Source organism: Ambystoma mexicanum, chromosome 2q, assembly GCF_040938575.1.
Source record: "Ambystoma mexicanum isolate Mex_15411 chromosome 2q, UKY_AmexF1_1, whole genome shotgun sequence".
NCBI lineage: Eukaryota > Metazoa > Chordata > Amphibia > Caudata > Ambystomatidae > Ambystoma > Ambystoma mexicanum.
In genome coordinates this window covers 254,357,190-254,372,770 of record NC_090924.1, presented here as the reverse complement: position 1 = coordinate 254,372,770, position 15,581 = coordinate 254,357,190, and the positions used below count along the sequence as shown (strand labels likewise).

General features: G+C 48.5%; 1 protein-coding gene across 2 annotated transcripts in view; it reads right to left on the bottom strand.

Annotated features, from left to right (window-relative positions):
* The window catches only part of PRKAR1B (protein kinase cAMP-dependent type I regulatory subunit beta), a 2,827,796-nt gene that overhangs the window by 537,920 nt on the left and 2,274,295 nt on the right, over nt 1-15,581 (bottom strand). The window lies entirely within an intron of this gene.

Below are 15,581 nucleotides of genomic sequence, written 5' to 3'. Positions count from 1 at the left end.
AGAGGCGGTGCTTAGGTAGAGGGCAGTCATTGGCTGTGGTCAGTATGACGCAGAGACCAGTGATTGGTTATTACTACGAAAGACAGATCAGAAACGAAACTGATACTGGTTTTTTCTTTACCGAGGATTCCCAGCCTGACGACGGGGAATATTCATGAGCATGTGAATCCATGCCAGACCCCATGCTGGAGAAATAGCCTCGTCATTGCGGACTGAGATTGCCCATGGTTCCATTACTAGTGCGTAAATTAGCGGGGACAGGGGACATCCCTGCCTTGTACCACGTTGGAGGGGGAACTCTCTCGATTCTATCCCGTTTGCCACCACTCTAGCCGAGCGGGAGGAGTAAAGCACGGCCATCCACCCCAGCCACCTAGGACCCATCCCCAGAGATGCGAAAACCTCTCCCATGAAAGCCCAGCTAACCCTGTCGAAGGCTTTCTCCGCATAGAGAGCCAGTAGGAGAGCCCCCTCATCCCGGACCCCCACTGTGGCGAGTATATGGAGTGCCTTCCGTACGTTATCAGAGCCCTGCCTGTTGAGGACGAATCCCGCTTGGTCAGGGTGTATCAGGCGTGGAAGGCAGATCTCAAGTCTGGAGGCCAAGATTCTGGTAAAAATCTTGGCATCTAGGTTATGGAGTGAGATGGGTCTATAGGACCCACATTCAGTCTGGTCTTTACCAGACTTGGGTATGACGGTGATGAGGGCTTGCAGAAACGTCGGTGGAATTGAGTCTTGGCTCCTAATCTGATTGAACAGTTTGGCTAAGGGCTTCACCAAGATCGATTGAGTCCGTTTATAGAAATCAGCCGTGTAGCCGTCCCCACCCGGTGCCTTTCCTGCCTTCAGTCTCTTAATGGCGCTCTCCACCTCTTCCTCTGAAATTTCCCCCTTAAGGGCCCCTATGTCTTCGTCGGATAGCTTGGGGAGGGGGTGCTCCGCCAAGTAGGCTGAGATATCTTCCAGTGATTCGCCTGCTTGCCTGGAATAAAGTTTGCTGTAACAGTCGGCGAAGCAGTCCGCTATTTCCTCCCGGCCCCTGTGAATCCTGCCTTCCCAATCGCTAAGCTGGGAAACCCCCTTTACACCCTGCAGCCCCGGGATCTTTGTGCCAAAAGAGTCCCCACCCTGTCTCCCCGTTCATAGTATCTTTGCTTGGTGTACCGCATTTTCTTAATAACCTCCCCTATAAGAACCGTGTGTAGCTCTTGTCTTTTGCCCTGCATTTCCTCCAGGAATGATTCTCTGTCTATTCCGGGAACGCCCAGTCTAGCCCGCAAGACCCCCAACTCCGCACAGAGTTTGCCCTCAATCAGGCCCCTCTCCCGTTTACGCCTCGAGCCCTCTGTTATGAGGAGACCCCTAAAAGTGGCTTTTCCGGCTTCCCATACTGTGGACATGTCGGTCTCGCCATTATCATTCGTCTCAAAGTAGGCCGACATTTCTTTTTTCATAAAGTCCCGGAATACGGGGTCCCTAAGAAGCGTGTCGTTGCACCGCCAACGGAAGGGTCTTGGGGCGACAGGCAGTGACCAGTCAGCCACAAGCAATTCATGGTCCGACCACGTTATGGCCTCCACCCTTGGCTGTTGAACCACCCCGTTCCCCTCCTCGGAGATTAGCATGAGGTCAATTCTAGTGTAGGTACAGTGTGGGGGAGAGAAAAAGGTGTAACCTCCCTGACCCGGATATGCCTTGCGCCAGACGTCCGCCCAATAATGGTCTCTCAAGAGGGCCTGCAGGGCCAGGTTATCCTTGGAAATCCCCTTGGGCCCCCCCTCCCTTGGCAGACCACCAGTCCAGACGGGGGTCAGCTACTAGGTTGAAATCCCCGCCCAGTACCATGGCCCCTACTGCCCATTCATCCATGACATTAAAGATCCAAGTGAGGAACTGCACTTGCCCTGAATTGGGCGCGTATAAGGTGGCCAGGGTGATGCGTTGTCCCTCGCAGAACCCCTTGACGCCTAAGAATCGGCCCCCAGAGCCTCTCTTAGTTTCTACCCCCGTGAGATGGAACGCCCTCCCCAGGAGAATACCTACCCCCTCCTTCTTGGAGTTCGCATGTGAGGCCCAGTAATTGGAACCAATGTCCTTCCCCTTAATTCTGGATTCCCTTTCCCGTTTGTAGTGTGTTTCTTGTAGAAAGAGGACTGTTAGTTATTGTTTGCGGAACATGCTGCTCGTGAGGGACCTCTTGTTTTGGGAGTTAAGACCCTTGACGTTGAGCGTGCCTATCCTTCCTTCAATCATTATCGTCTTTTGGGTTGTGCACCTTGAACCCCTCGTAACATGTGCGTTTCAGAGCCCGCAGCCAAGCAAGTATCTGTGATTTGAACTGGTTTCCCCCCCTTCCTCCCCATCTCTTTCGCTAATCATTCCACCCCCGCCCCCCCCAAGCCCAAGCCTCCCCTTCTGTCCCCTCCCCACACCCCCCTTCCCCTTGCAATGTAGGGCGTTCGTCCACGTCCCCCAACGGGTGTCGGGGTTGGTCAACGAACCACCAAGGACTCTAACCCCAGCCCCAGGATTTTTTGTATTAGGGAATCTCATGTCTTGGAATCAATATAAGTCTACCCCACCAAATCACCAAATCCTCGGTGCAAGTGACCGAGGTGGAATACTGGAACCGTGAACCCCCGCTTCAGCCTGTAAACTCCAAACTCAGACTTTCTACGTGGGTCACCACAACAAAACAGCTAACATTTAATAAAGTTCTGCCCGCCCTCCAAACCAGCGGGCCGCATGTTGCGCCAACACGGCGCCCAGGCATGGCCTCCCGGGCCCCAGGACCCCTTACTGCCAGATCCTGGGACCGATGCTCATCATAGGATTTCCTCGACCTCCGGAAGGGCGGTGCTGTTATGGCTTCGGATGATCCTCGGAGGTCGTTGACGGGTGCCTGGTTTTCCGAAATTTCCGTGCCCCCTTGACTTTAGATTTGCCACTAAGCTGTCCCAGTCTGTCGGGGCCCCTCGGGGGTCCTGGGCTCTTCCATCTTGGCCGCTTGAGTGGTCTGCTTGGTCGCCGACCAGGTCGTCCGTGGCTCTTTGAATGTCTTCCTCAGATACCAGGCGATGTTTCTCCCCCAGCCATTCAAATTCCAAACAGAAGGGGTGTCCCCAGCGGTATCGGACCCCCTTTCCCTTAAGCCATCTTGTGAGGTTTCCACATTTCCTTCTCATTGACAGGGTGAGAGCCGACAGGTACTGAAAGATGGACACCCTGGAGTCACCGTATTGAATATTGCCACGGTTCCTCGCTTTCTCCAGAATTTTAGCTTTGTCCTTGTAATAGTGTAGCCGGGCCAGGACCGAACGCGGGCCTCTGCCCCCTCCTCCTGCCCGGTGGACCCTGTCAAACTGAATCGCACCTTCAGCATCCGCCCCCAAGACAATCCTTACGATGTCATGTACTTTGCCCTCAAGGCCTTGTATGGTTTCTCCCTCGGCCTCCACTAAACCAAAAATACGCAGGTTATTCCTTCTCTCCCTGCTCTCCATATCGTCCACCTTGAGCCGGAGTTCCTCTTCGCGTCTTTCCATGTCCCGGAATCTGATTGCCATTTGGGTCTCAAGGAGAGTAGTGGAGAGCTGATTGTTTTCACCTCCCTCCACTCGATCTTCCAAGGTGGTGACTTTAGTCGTGAGGTCCGCCAATTTGGCTCCCATGTCCGTCCTTATCCCGCGGATCTCCTCCAGAATCGTCTGAATATTATTCTGGATAGCACCCAGGTCTGGGGGTGGAGTGGAGGGGCCCTCGGTCGCCATGACGTTCTCGCTGGCCACAAATTGGTATTTCAACAGGTTTTCTTTCCAACTCATGGGAGGCTTATTTTGGCTACCTGCTGTTATGGCGAGGTGGGGGGGGTAGCGTGTTTTCCGCGGCCGTCCCAGTGCGTGTCTGCCCTGTCCGTGCCTATCAGTTCCCCCTGTGGTGGTGGTTTTGCGGCTTGTGGATCACAAGTGCCCCTGGGTGCCCCCCTCTCGTGACCGTGGGGGAGGGGTGCGTATTGGGGGGGGCACGCTCCCGCGTCGGCCCCCAGGTTCTCGGACCCCACGGGTCGCTGTGCGACGGTGGCCTCCTGGTGGCCTCCTGGTGGCCTGTAGGTCCGCTCAATGTGGAGAGGGGGCGGGCATCCAATTTCCAGGCCCCGACTCTGCTCTTTTATACTCGGCTCCGGGGTCCCGGGATCACCCTCGGTTGCCGCCCGGTGGGATCGGAAGAGGGGAGATCGGGGAGGCGCGCTCCCGCGTCGGCCCCCTGGCGATGTTGCTGCCCTGTGGGCCGGTGGCCCTCTCTTTTCACTTGGCTCCGGGATCCCGGGATCACTCTGGGACACTGCCCGCGTCGGCGGCGTTGCCGTTCCGTGGGACGTAGGCCGTTGGCCCTCTCTGATTCAGGCCTCTCCTGCGTTGGGCCGCGTCAGTCACGCTCTGCCAGAACCGTGCCCAGTATCTAGGGCCGGAGCGGGAAGCCCCGATGCGCTGCGGGTGTACGGCCTCGGGTTCTTCCTCCGTGCGGCGCCGCCTCCTCCCCGCTCCAACCGAGGCCGCGTATGCGCGGCAGCTGCGGCCTCCTCCAGTGCACCGCACCGAGCCGCGGGGGAGGAGCCGTGGGAACTTTCAGGCCCGTAGAACTCGGCTCAGGGGTGTCGGATTGAGACCGGAGTTGGGTGCAGCGGGGGGCCACAGGTTCCCACAGTTTATGGTGGGGGTCTCGCAGGTCATGGGACCCTCGTTCCGTGCTAGCACCGTCGTTCTCCCGGGGCTGGGTACGGAGCTCGAAGCTCAGGCGACCATCCTGCCTGCGCCCCCTGGTGGCCTCCCCTGGCAGCTGCTTTTGAGGTCTGCAACCTCTCAAGGCTCTCGTCAGCCTTGTTGCCAAAAAGGTGAGACCCGTCAAAAGGCATGTTCAGAAGGCGGTTCTGTACGTCCGGTGCAAAATCCGACTTCCGTAACCACACAACTCTGCGCATTACCGTGCTAGTGCCCATGGACCTGCTTACACTATCCGCAGTGTCCAATCCAGATTGAAGGGATTCCTGCATGGCTTCCTTTCCATCTCTAACGATGGCTAGGAACCCTTCCCTTTCTTCCCCTTTTGGTCTGTGCTCCGCCGCCATTGCGATGCACTCCCACAGAGTGTACGAAAATTTTGCAAAGGCACATGTGGAGTTGGCCAATTTTAAAGCCATACTCCCAGCTGAAAATACCTTCTGTGCCCAGCCATCCACACGCTTATCATCCCTGTCTGGAGGGATAGAAGGGTACGAAACTTTGTTAGAAGCTGTGGCTGCCTGTATGACCAGACTCTCGGGAGTTGGATGTTTTGACAGATAGCTGGGGTCGCTACTGGCCGGGCGGTATTTTGAGGTGAGGGATTTATTTACCGGAGGAATAGAATCCGGATTTTCCCAATTCTTGGCCACCCTATTTTGCAAGGCTACATGAAAGGGTAGTACTGGGTCTTCGGTGGGACCATGGTCCAACATAACTGTTAAATCATCCTGGATGAATTGGGCTGGTGGTCTAGCCCATCCCAAGTAATCTACTACCTTCGTCATTAATTGACGGTATGATTGATGGACTGGCATGCTCTCCTGGTTCTGGTCTACCAAAGTCATTCTCAGGAGATGTGTCAATGCCTCTTGCATTGTGTAAAGATTCCACCAAATCCCTCATTCTGCTTTCTTCTGAGATCAAGCATTCTGGGACATTTGGGGTGCCGTATTCTAGCCCAAAAGGTACATTTTCCTCATCAGATCTCTCCTGTTCCTCAAAAATTGAGGTCAGGGACTTGAAAAACTCCTTCCTGGGGAGAGGCTTGAAAACCTTCTCTGGGACAGGAGGAGGAAGAGGTGTATTACAGGGCTCTGAGGATATTACAGGTATTGTAACCTTATCCTTCTCTTTTTCTGGCTTTCCGGGCTTGGCTGGAGCCTTTGGTGCTGAGGGCTTCGGCATCGACGTCGATAAGGGCGTCAACGGCGTCGACGACATAGTGGTCGTCGACAGGGTCTGCTTCGAGGGCGTCGAGGCGGTCTTCGAAGATTTTCCCTTCGAGGTGTGATGGGTCTCGGACAGCGTCGGTGACCTCGAACGGTCGACTCGAGTGTTTTTCGCTCGGCGTCCTGGAAGGTTCCCTATCCTTCCTTTTCCGATCACCCGGGCTCGAGGGCGCGCGAGTGTCGGAGCGATGACGCTCCCGGCCAGCTTCCGAAGAAGGCGCGGACCGAGGCTTCGCTTTCTCAAACACCTCCATCATTTTGACCCTGAATGCTTCCCACTCTTCGGAAGACAAGTGTTTCGTGGGGCATTTCATCCTTTTCGGAGACTCGTCTGACGACGAGGTGGAGGAAGACCTCTAGTGGTGTTTTTTCAATTTTTTTGACGAAGACAACAAGCAATGGTAATCGCTTCGGGACCTAGATCGATGCCTTTCACGTCGAGGAGATTTCTCCTCACGGGATCTCGACTCGACGCTAGAGGCTTTACGATCGGTTTTTCGACCTACCTGTAGCTTTCCTATCCTTTCTCGCAAGGCCTTCCCCATCATCGCCTGACACTTCGTACAGGCCTCCATGTCGTGGACTTCTCCGAGGCACCACAAACATTCTCAGTGTGGGTCCGTGATCAACATTTTTGAGCCGCACGACTTGCACTTTTTGAATCCCGATCTCGGGGTCGTGGTCGGCGTCGATGACAGGGACATATTTCGTTTGTATTATATATTATTCTTCACAGAACTCGATACACGCCGAATGTCCGAAGCAACGTATACTGCAGAAAAACGGAACTGAGGCCAACGGGCGCCACGCGTGCTACTTATATACCCAATGACGTCACCCTCGACAGAGGCCTTCGAGGGACCATCGACTCGACGGCATCGACGCACGGCGCCCTCTGCCGAAAAAAAATCCGAAGAGCATCAAAGCTGGATGGAATACATCTAAGATGAGGAATATATTGGAGGACACAATCCACTAGAAATCTTTGTTTATAATAAGCATTTGAGTGCCAGTTCAAAGATTTAACAGGACTAGAGTTCTGTGAAAGCAAGAGAAAAAGTACAGTAGAAAGACTTATGTAAACAATGAGGCTTTGTTGAACTTGTTTAGAAGTTGTAGATAAATGAAAATACCAAGATACAAAAACAACATACATATAGTTCTCGCCATAAAAATCAGTTATAAGTGCCTTTGCTTCATGGTAACTGCCATGTGAAAGGCACCGCAGCATTGTGGTTTACCGATAAAACATGTTGGGAGAAGAACGCATGGTCACCTTTCAGGTGTGGGTGTGATGTGTGTGGTGTGGTGTGGTAGCAGAGCAGGGAGCACTGCTGCCGAATGCAGGGAGAACAAATCAGTGGTGAAAGTGCTATATAACTCATTGCTACGCCATACCACTAGGTCATTTGTTTTTTAAAGTGCATACATTTAGTGCAAAGGCCCATGAAAAGTGTTGCAAATGCAGCTTCTGGGGCTGTGCAGCCAGCACCGTATTGACCTTGCTAACAGATTTCTTTTATTATCAAAATCAGAGCCTTTCTTATGAGTGATGGGCCATTTCGAATGGAAAGACTCCATGCGGCACCAGTTACTTAGCAAATCTACGTTCTTTTCCAAATCAGTTAAAGCCGGTAACAGAATAAAGTTTACTTTTAAAGCTTTGTTTATTCTACTCGCTTGTCAGGCAACAAAAAAAACAACATTTCTTTCATATTATTAGTGAAATGCTCTTAACATCACTTTTAACGAGTTGGAAGTTTGTGACAAAGAAACTCCATACCTGAGTTTATTACACAAATTCTTTTAGTATGTAGGCCTCGTTTCCAGTACAGCGGTGGGGGAAAAAACAGCAGTAAAACAGAGGTAACTGTTACTACTGCATTATCGCACCACTGTACTTTAGGTTTGGCAGTGAGCTAGAGGAAAAACCTCCAGCAAAATGTTAATTCTGCCACCTTACTGCCAAAAATCAGCAGAATCGGCAGTTGGGGACTAACACCACCATGCCACCACTTGTGATCCAGGGGTAATTCCACCGGAACAAGTGGAGGTAACGGTAAATCTGTTTGGTGGTATTTCCGGCGGATTTACCACCGAAATACCACCAAACACTATTGTGGGGTACATTTAAGGTCTAGGGCAGAACCCCCCCCTACAACAAAAACTACATTGCAGCAGTTACCCAAAAATGGCTGTGCTTTTGTCTGATGAGCACCTATGGGGCGAGAGTTGAACACAGCCACCCCAAGAATAGCTGCATTTTGTTGTCATTCACGTGAGTCCAGAGAAAACCACTCAAATTCAGAATGGCTGCGCATTGCAGTTCTGTCATTTAAATATTCAAGACTGCACAGGAAAATGACCTGCATTTAAAACGGCACTGTGCTGGTGCTACTTTCATTCTTAATATCACACAGTTTTGTTCTATTAAAACACAGCCCTGTCTGTGGATTGCATTTGAACACCATCAAATAAGGCCATACCTCGCAGAATGGCATTGTCACATCTGAGAAAGTCCATGAAAAGCAAATGAATTCTGCTTCAAGTCTGCACGGCTTTGATTTGCTTTTTGAAATAAACTAACACACGCAAAGTACTTCAAAGGAAAGATGCTCTCTCTTGCATCATGTCAATTACCAAGAAACCCTTTTCAAGCATATCTCCATGTCCAGAAACTGACCAAATCTATAAGAAGCCGTTCAGAAAGTAAAATGCAAAGGAAGCTGTGTGCAGAAAAAAAAGCATTTTGTGAAATGAACATGAGGGAAAAATTAACAAAGCAAGAAAACTGCTCTTTGAAAGCTAAATGTGAAATAATACTGTAGCTCGCACAGAAACACAATTGTACATGTGGTAAGAGGGGATGCAAAGATATGTATATTGTGAAAGGCTTTTCCTCCCAAAAGACAAATCATCCTGGCTGAGGTCCAGGAGTTTCTGTCAAACCCGTTTGGCAGGAAGGCTAATTTCGCACCTACCAGTGACTAAGGCTGCAAGGGCATGTCCCCTGTTCTTATGGACCTGACAGTGTGATCATTACAGGTTCTCCCAGACTGCCAGGCAGAACTGCTCCCAAGGGCAAAGGATGGTGGGAAGCCCTGTGTTTTGCCTTGAAGGTGTGATTTCCTCTCCATTCATCCCCAGTATCCACTGGAGGACTTCAAACAGGGAGTCATGGAAACCCTTGTGTAAGCTGACCCAGGGAAGACAATTTGGATTGTGGTGGTGGCAGCGCCGGCAAACATCTTTGGTAAATTCATCTCACTGACAATGCAGAACATTTATACTTTAAGACATTTTTATTTGCAATTTGAATAAGCAGCGATGTGATATTATGACAGTTTTAATGTGATTTTTGGACAAGCACAATAAGACTATGTACATCTCTCTGGCATCTCTCTGGCACGTGGGGAACTGAAATGGCAGGAAAAATGTATTTCTGGGGGAAGCATAAATGGCATAGATATTAAACTTGGGGAAACGATGCCCAATACTATTATGCTTATCCATAGCCATTTGCAGAATATTGGATAATATGTTTCTACTGAAAATTGCAAAATTGTGCCCAAGGACGAGGCAACATTGCACAAAATTGGCATTCGAACCAGCATATTCATTGTGAAATATGAGATCTGCCTATTTTATGATGGTGACTATTGTAATTATGATTTTTTTGTTCCTTAACTTATTTTGGTAAAAACTGTGGTAAGACAAAGCAAGTCATACAACACATACACATAAACTGATGTCACTTCCCCTGAACCAATCAGCTCAGGGGGAGGTGGGAGGATCGATAGGGTGGCCTATACTAGGATAGGACTAATTCTTGGGTGCTTCCGCCCATATCGTAAAATTCTATGATGTCACTCTGGCTATTTAAAGGGTAGACAGGGAGATTCAACATTCAAAATCCACCCTTCAAGATTCCAAGACGCCAGAACCAGGTCAAGAGACGGATGATCCCATCCAGGCAGAACCACCTATTCAGAACCACATTCATCCCAATAATCCAGGGAGAAAGGAGAAAAGGCAGTTGAACCCTTTAGAAGAATCCAATGACCAAACTCTTTGCCCAGCTGACTCATCCCGCTGTCCACAGTGACCAGACTTTGCCCAGCAGTTCCCTACCAGGAGAGCCCAGCTGACCTAGTAACCAGATCTCTTGGCCCCAGCTGACCATGACCAGATCCGTGGCCCTGCCATCTAGAGACTCTGCTGGCTGTCCAAATTACCAAACCCAAGCTTGCCTTGTAAGTATCCCATCACAAAGTGTATTTGATGACGTTCGTAGAAACCTGCACTAGAGGAGGGCCTAGTTGCCCCACCTGATGTTACAGACCCAATCACCTTCCCTGACAAGTATGGAACGTATACCTAGATATTCCCTGTAATCATATCACTTTCCCAAGTAGGTTTTTGTAGTTTACCAAGTAGGCTGACGTCAATGATGACACGTTTTTACTATAAAAGCAATTTTTTTAATGATATGCATTGAGTGAGAAGTTCGAGCGAGTTTGTTGATGTTCATTGCAACTCCCTGTTTTAGATAATTGATATTAAAACAGACGCACTTTGCCAACTTCCTGAGTCAGTTTGATTATTGATGTTTGAGTATATTCTGCATCTCCATCCATCTCAAAGTATTACTACCTCGTCTTAAAGGGCTTGTGTTGGGTACACGCGTTCAACATGGTATGGCATGACAAAGCACAAGCAATCAATATCTTTGGCCCCTTCTACTTCTTTGGTATCTCCTAGGGAGATCTTTGCTGAGTTTATCCCTATTACCAATGAGGACACTTCTTTCCTCCTTGCTCAAGCTCATCCTACCTCTTCCCCAACTGACCCTATTCATCTGCACTTATTCCTAAAGTCTACTCTTTACTTGTTCCTTACCTTACAATCCTGCTTAACTCCTGTCTATCCTCTTCCATTTTTCCATCCTCATTTAAGAACACCACTATCATTCCGATTCTCTGCTGATACATCCTCTGGTTCTAACTTCCGTCCTATTTCGCTCTTACCATATCTCTCTAAAATTCTTGAACGCATTGTTTATTCTCAGGTCTCCACTTTTGTCTCTCGAAATGTAATTCTTCCTTGTTTCCAGTCTGGGTTCTGTCCTGGCTATTCCACAGAGACTACTCTCCTTTCTGTTTTGGACTCCCTACGCTCTGCACGTCGTTGTAAAAACTCTTCTCTTCTCATTCTTTTGGATCTTTCTGCAGCTTTCGACACTGTTGACCACATGCTCCTATTGTCTGCTCTCTCTTCCTTTGATTTTTCTGGCTCTATTTTATCTTGGTTTGAGTCATACCTGTACCAGAGGACTTTCTAATTCTCTTGGGTTGCGGTTTCCTCCAAAACATTTCCGCTTACCTATGGTGTTCCTGAAGACCTGTCTTTGGTCCTTTCATCTTTCCCTCTATATGTCATGGGTGCCAGCTCTTAGTGGGAATGGCACAGGTATAGGTGGGAGCGGCCATTGAATGTACTATCACGTTTTCCTTTCATCACAAGGTGGCGTTCTAGTCTTTTTCTTTTGCACCGTTCGACGTGCGGAATCCCGGAAGCATTTAGTTCCTTCGCTTCCGGCATTCCGCACGTTGTAACGTCAGAGTTTTTGCTAGTCAATTGCCCTCTGCTTCGTTCCAGCGCTCTCTCCCCTTGGAGCCTTTTGCACTTTCGGTGCTTCCCCCGTTCTGCTTTGGGCTGCCCTTGGCAGCACCCTTTCTCCTCCGCTCTTACCTTTCATTTTCAGGCCGTGCACTTTCTTCCCAGCACTCCGCCTGACTCTGCCTCTACTTTACGCTTACCTTTGTTTTTCTCCGCCTCGGAAGTTGCCGTTTCCGCTCTTCTGAGCCTCCTGCATTTCAGCATTCCCTTCCGATGAGCTGCCTCTCGCGGCCGCCAGTCTCTACCCTGCTTCCGGCTACTTGAAGCTTATCTACCTTTTCTTTCTGGATGCCCTGATCGGTGCCAGAGTTCCTGCAACAACAGAACCAGAGACGCATTCTGCCTTTCTGTAGTCATCATAACGCCTGATCCTGCTTTTCAGCGCACTCAATACCTTGCACATCAGACATTGATTTTTTTTTGTAGCCTAAGGCTTTTTCCCCGGAATTTCTGCCTGCTTCTGTATTGGAGCCACAGGCAGCCACAGCTCACCGGTGGCCACTGTGGCTTCATATCGAGGCAGGTTTCAAACTTCTTCTTCACTAGGATACCGAGAACCAGTAGGATACAACACGGAGTCCAGTTCTACAGGTGAGGAGTCGGAGGAGGGTAACGGTTCAGACGAAATTGAAGTGTTTTGTGACAATATTCTTCTTCACTTGCTGGTGTTATTTCTTGCTTTGGATTATCTCACCATTTGTACGCTGATGACACTCAACTCTTTCTATCCTTTCCTCACTTCACTGATGATATCCACCTAAACTTAGCGCCTGTCTACTTGCTATTCAATCTTGGATGATGGACCACTAGTTGGTACTCAATGCTGCGAAAACTGAAGTTATCTTCTTTCCATCTACTACCATTTTACCCCCCTATTCCTATAATTTCCCCAAGCACAATTACCTATTTCTTCTGTGGCCCATAATCTGGGTCTTTACTTAGACTCAGATCTCTCCTTTAGTCATCACATTTCTCTATCTGCCCGTTCCTGTCGATTCCATTTGCACAATATTCTGAAAGACTGTCCTTTCATGACTTTTACGGCCACTTAACTCCTGGTGTCCGCCTTAATCTTTTTGCGGCTCTTCTATTGTCCCTCTACCCTCTTTGGACTTCCTTTACCTCGTCTTGCTCACCTGAAATTTGTATTCCACGCCTCCATCCGGGTTCTGTGTCTCCTTGCTCCTTGTGACCCCATGTCATCCTCTCCTATTGGCATCGGATAACTCTCTTTTCATCACCGTTTAGAATTCAATTTTTGTGTCTAGTCTTTAAATCCCTCTATGGCCTTGCACCCCCTTATCTCTCCTCTCTCATCTTATTGTATACTCCTTCTCGCTCACTCTGCTCTTCTTCCCATTTTCTTCTTTTCTCTCGTCCGCCTTTTGCTCAATCTCGTTTTCGTTACTTCTCTCTTCTTGCGCCTTTACACTGGAATGCTCTCCCACTCTCTCTTGAATCTATCTCTCTATATTCTTCTTTCTGGGTCTCCTTGAGATCTTATCTTCTTTCTACTGGTTAATGAAGGTTAATTGTAACCACAGAATTCTGATGTGTTTCAAATTTTTCTTTCCATTTTAAATGTACAGTTTCTGTTCTTATGTACAGCTCTTTGGTGTAAAGCATTATATAAAAACAAAATAAATACAAATACGTTCCCCCATAGTAAATGACTACACAGACAAGTACTGTGAATGAATATCATGCCGTGCCGACAATCCTAGAAAATGCGCCCGCAGTGTCCAGCCACATGCCGTTGCAATAGCCAAAACATACACAATGCACTGTAACTGAGATCTGTGACCTTTGCCCTGGCAGTTGACTCTGGATATCCCCAGCTTCCATGGTTAACGACACCTGGGCGCAATCCACGTACGCCACACAAGGCGGCCTATAATGGTGCACACATCAGGACCAGGCTGTGCATAGATCAGATATATTGCCTGATGAAGTGACGTTCTGGGTCGCCACACCAGACCAAGGGGGCCTTGATGCACAGGCCAGAGAAGAACGGACAAATATTTCTCTTCTGTGGCATGCTGCACAACATCTTGCTCAGGTAAAAGGACCCCCTGCTCTCTGATGAGGACATGCCACCCCCCAGAAGACAAAGACCCAAAGCCTCCAGGTACAGTGCTGACAGACACAGAGCAGGAGTAGGGAAGGGATGGATGTCTGGTGTGACAGAAATTGTAATTAAATAATTGATGATCACATCGATATACACATGGTGCTCACCTTTGTGCATTGGAATATATAGTAGGAATCACATTCACACAAGAAGGGATGTCCCAGTATAGCTCAAAGTTTAGTTTAGTTTAGTTTAGTTTGTTTATTTATAGAGCTCACCGAGCCCTGAGGCATCTGGGCGCTTGTTTTACAGGTTACATAGATTAAATCACTTAATTTACGGTTTACATAGATCCATAACACATAAGTGCAAAGCACATATTTACAGTTTGCAGAGTTACATGACACAAGACAATGTTTTACAGGTTACATAGATTAAATCTCTTAATTTACAGTTTACATAGATACATAACACATAGGTGCAATGCACTTCTTTACAGTTTGCAGAGTTACATGATACAAGACAGTTTAGTTACCTGTAGTGGCAGAAAGGCTTAAATTACATCATTACATATTTACAACAGGTACGCTTGAAGGCAGTGATGTGAGTACAATAGATCTAGTGGCATTGCGAGTCAAGCCGAGGTGGGCAGTGTCTCTAGAATCTGCTATTTTCTTGTGCTTGAAGCCATAGCTTTATATTTGTTCTGAATAGGTGGAACGATGGTTCAGATCTAATCATTAAGTGCATAGCATTCCAGGTTTTGGCTGCTAATACCGGGAAGCTAATTCCCCCACCTCTTTGCAGGTTGAACCTGGGGATTTTTAGGCAGTGTGACTGAGCGGTTCTGGTGGGGCGGGTTGGATTGTTACATGAGAGACTGTTGGACAGGTATTTCAGTGCCAGATTTGCGAGACACGTATGTGTAAGTGACAGGGTTTTCAGCGTGATTCTTTGTTTGACAGATAGCCAGTTCAGGTTCCGTCTGCTTTCAGAGATGTGATGTGATCTAGAAATGTTTAGTGCTGCCCTAATGGCATTGTTTTGTATGACTTGCATCTTATTTAGGTTCTGTTGGGTGGTTCCTAAATATAGTGCATTGCAGTAAAAAAGTTTAGATAAGAGTAGAGCTCCGGTTATTGTGATGCAGTTAGGAGTCAAGATGCATGCCTGCAAGCAGCGATTAATTTGCAGGTGTAAGCTGAGGAGGAGGCAATTGCATTGGTTTGTCGGGTTAAAGTGATAGCCGAGTCGATGTAGATACCTAAGGTTTTTACATTCTTAGAGATTTTGATTGTATTGCCATCAATGTTAAATAAGGTAAACTGTTCATCTAGTTTGTTGAGGTTTGCTGGGGAGGCTAGGAGGAGGAGCTCTGTCTTATCATCGTTAAGACAGAGTCCATGCTTAGCTATCCATGTGATAAATGTCATTGAGTTTTTTGCTGTCAGTAACATACTCTCCAGTGATAGGGATGAGTATTTGGGTGTCATCTGCGTAGTTGGTATAGGTGACACCCAAATAGTCAAGGTCATCAAATAAGGGCTTTGTAAACACATTGTATAGTGTGGAGGACACGTAAGAACCCACTCCACAAGTAACAGGTGGTGGTTCTGCGTATGCTGAAGGTGCACAGACCCTCATAGATCTGTTGTTTAGAAAGGAGTGAATGCAGGCGTTTGCTTTGTCCGAGAGGTGCACAGCGGACGTTAGGTGATTACAGAGAATTTGCCTTTGTCTTTTAGTGCTTGTATTTGCGTCTTACGGTCGATCAGAGCGGTTTCAGTCCCTTGTCTGGGTCTGAAGCCTGATTGTCTG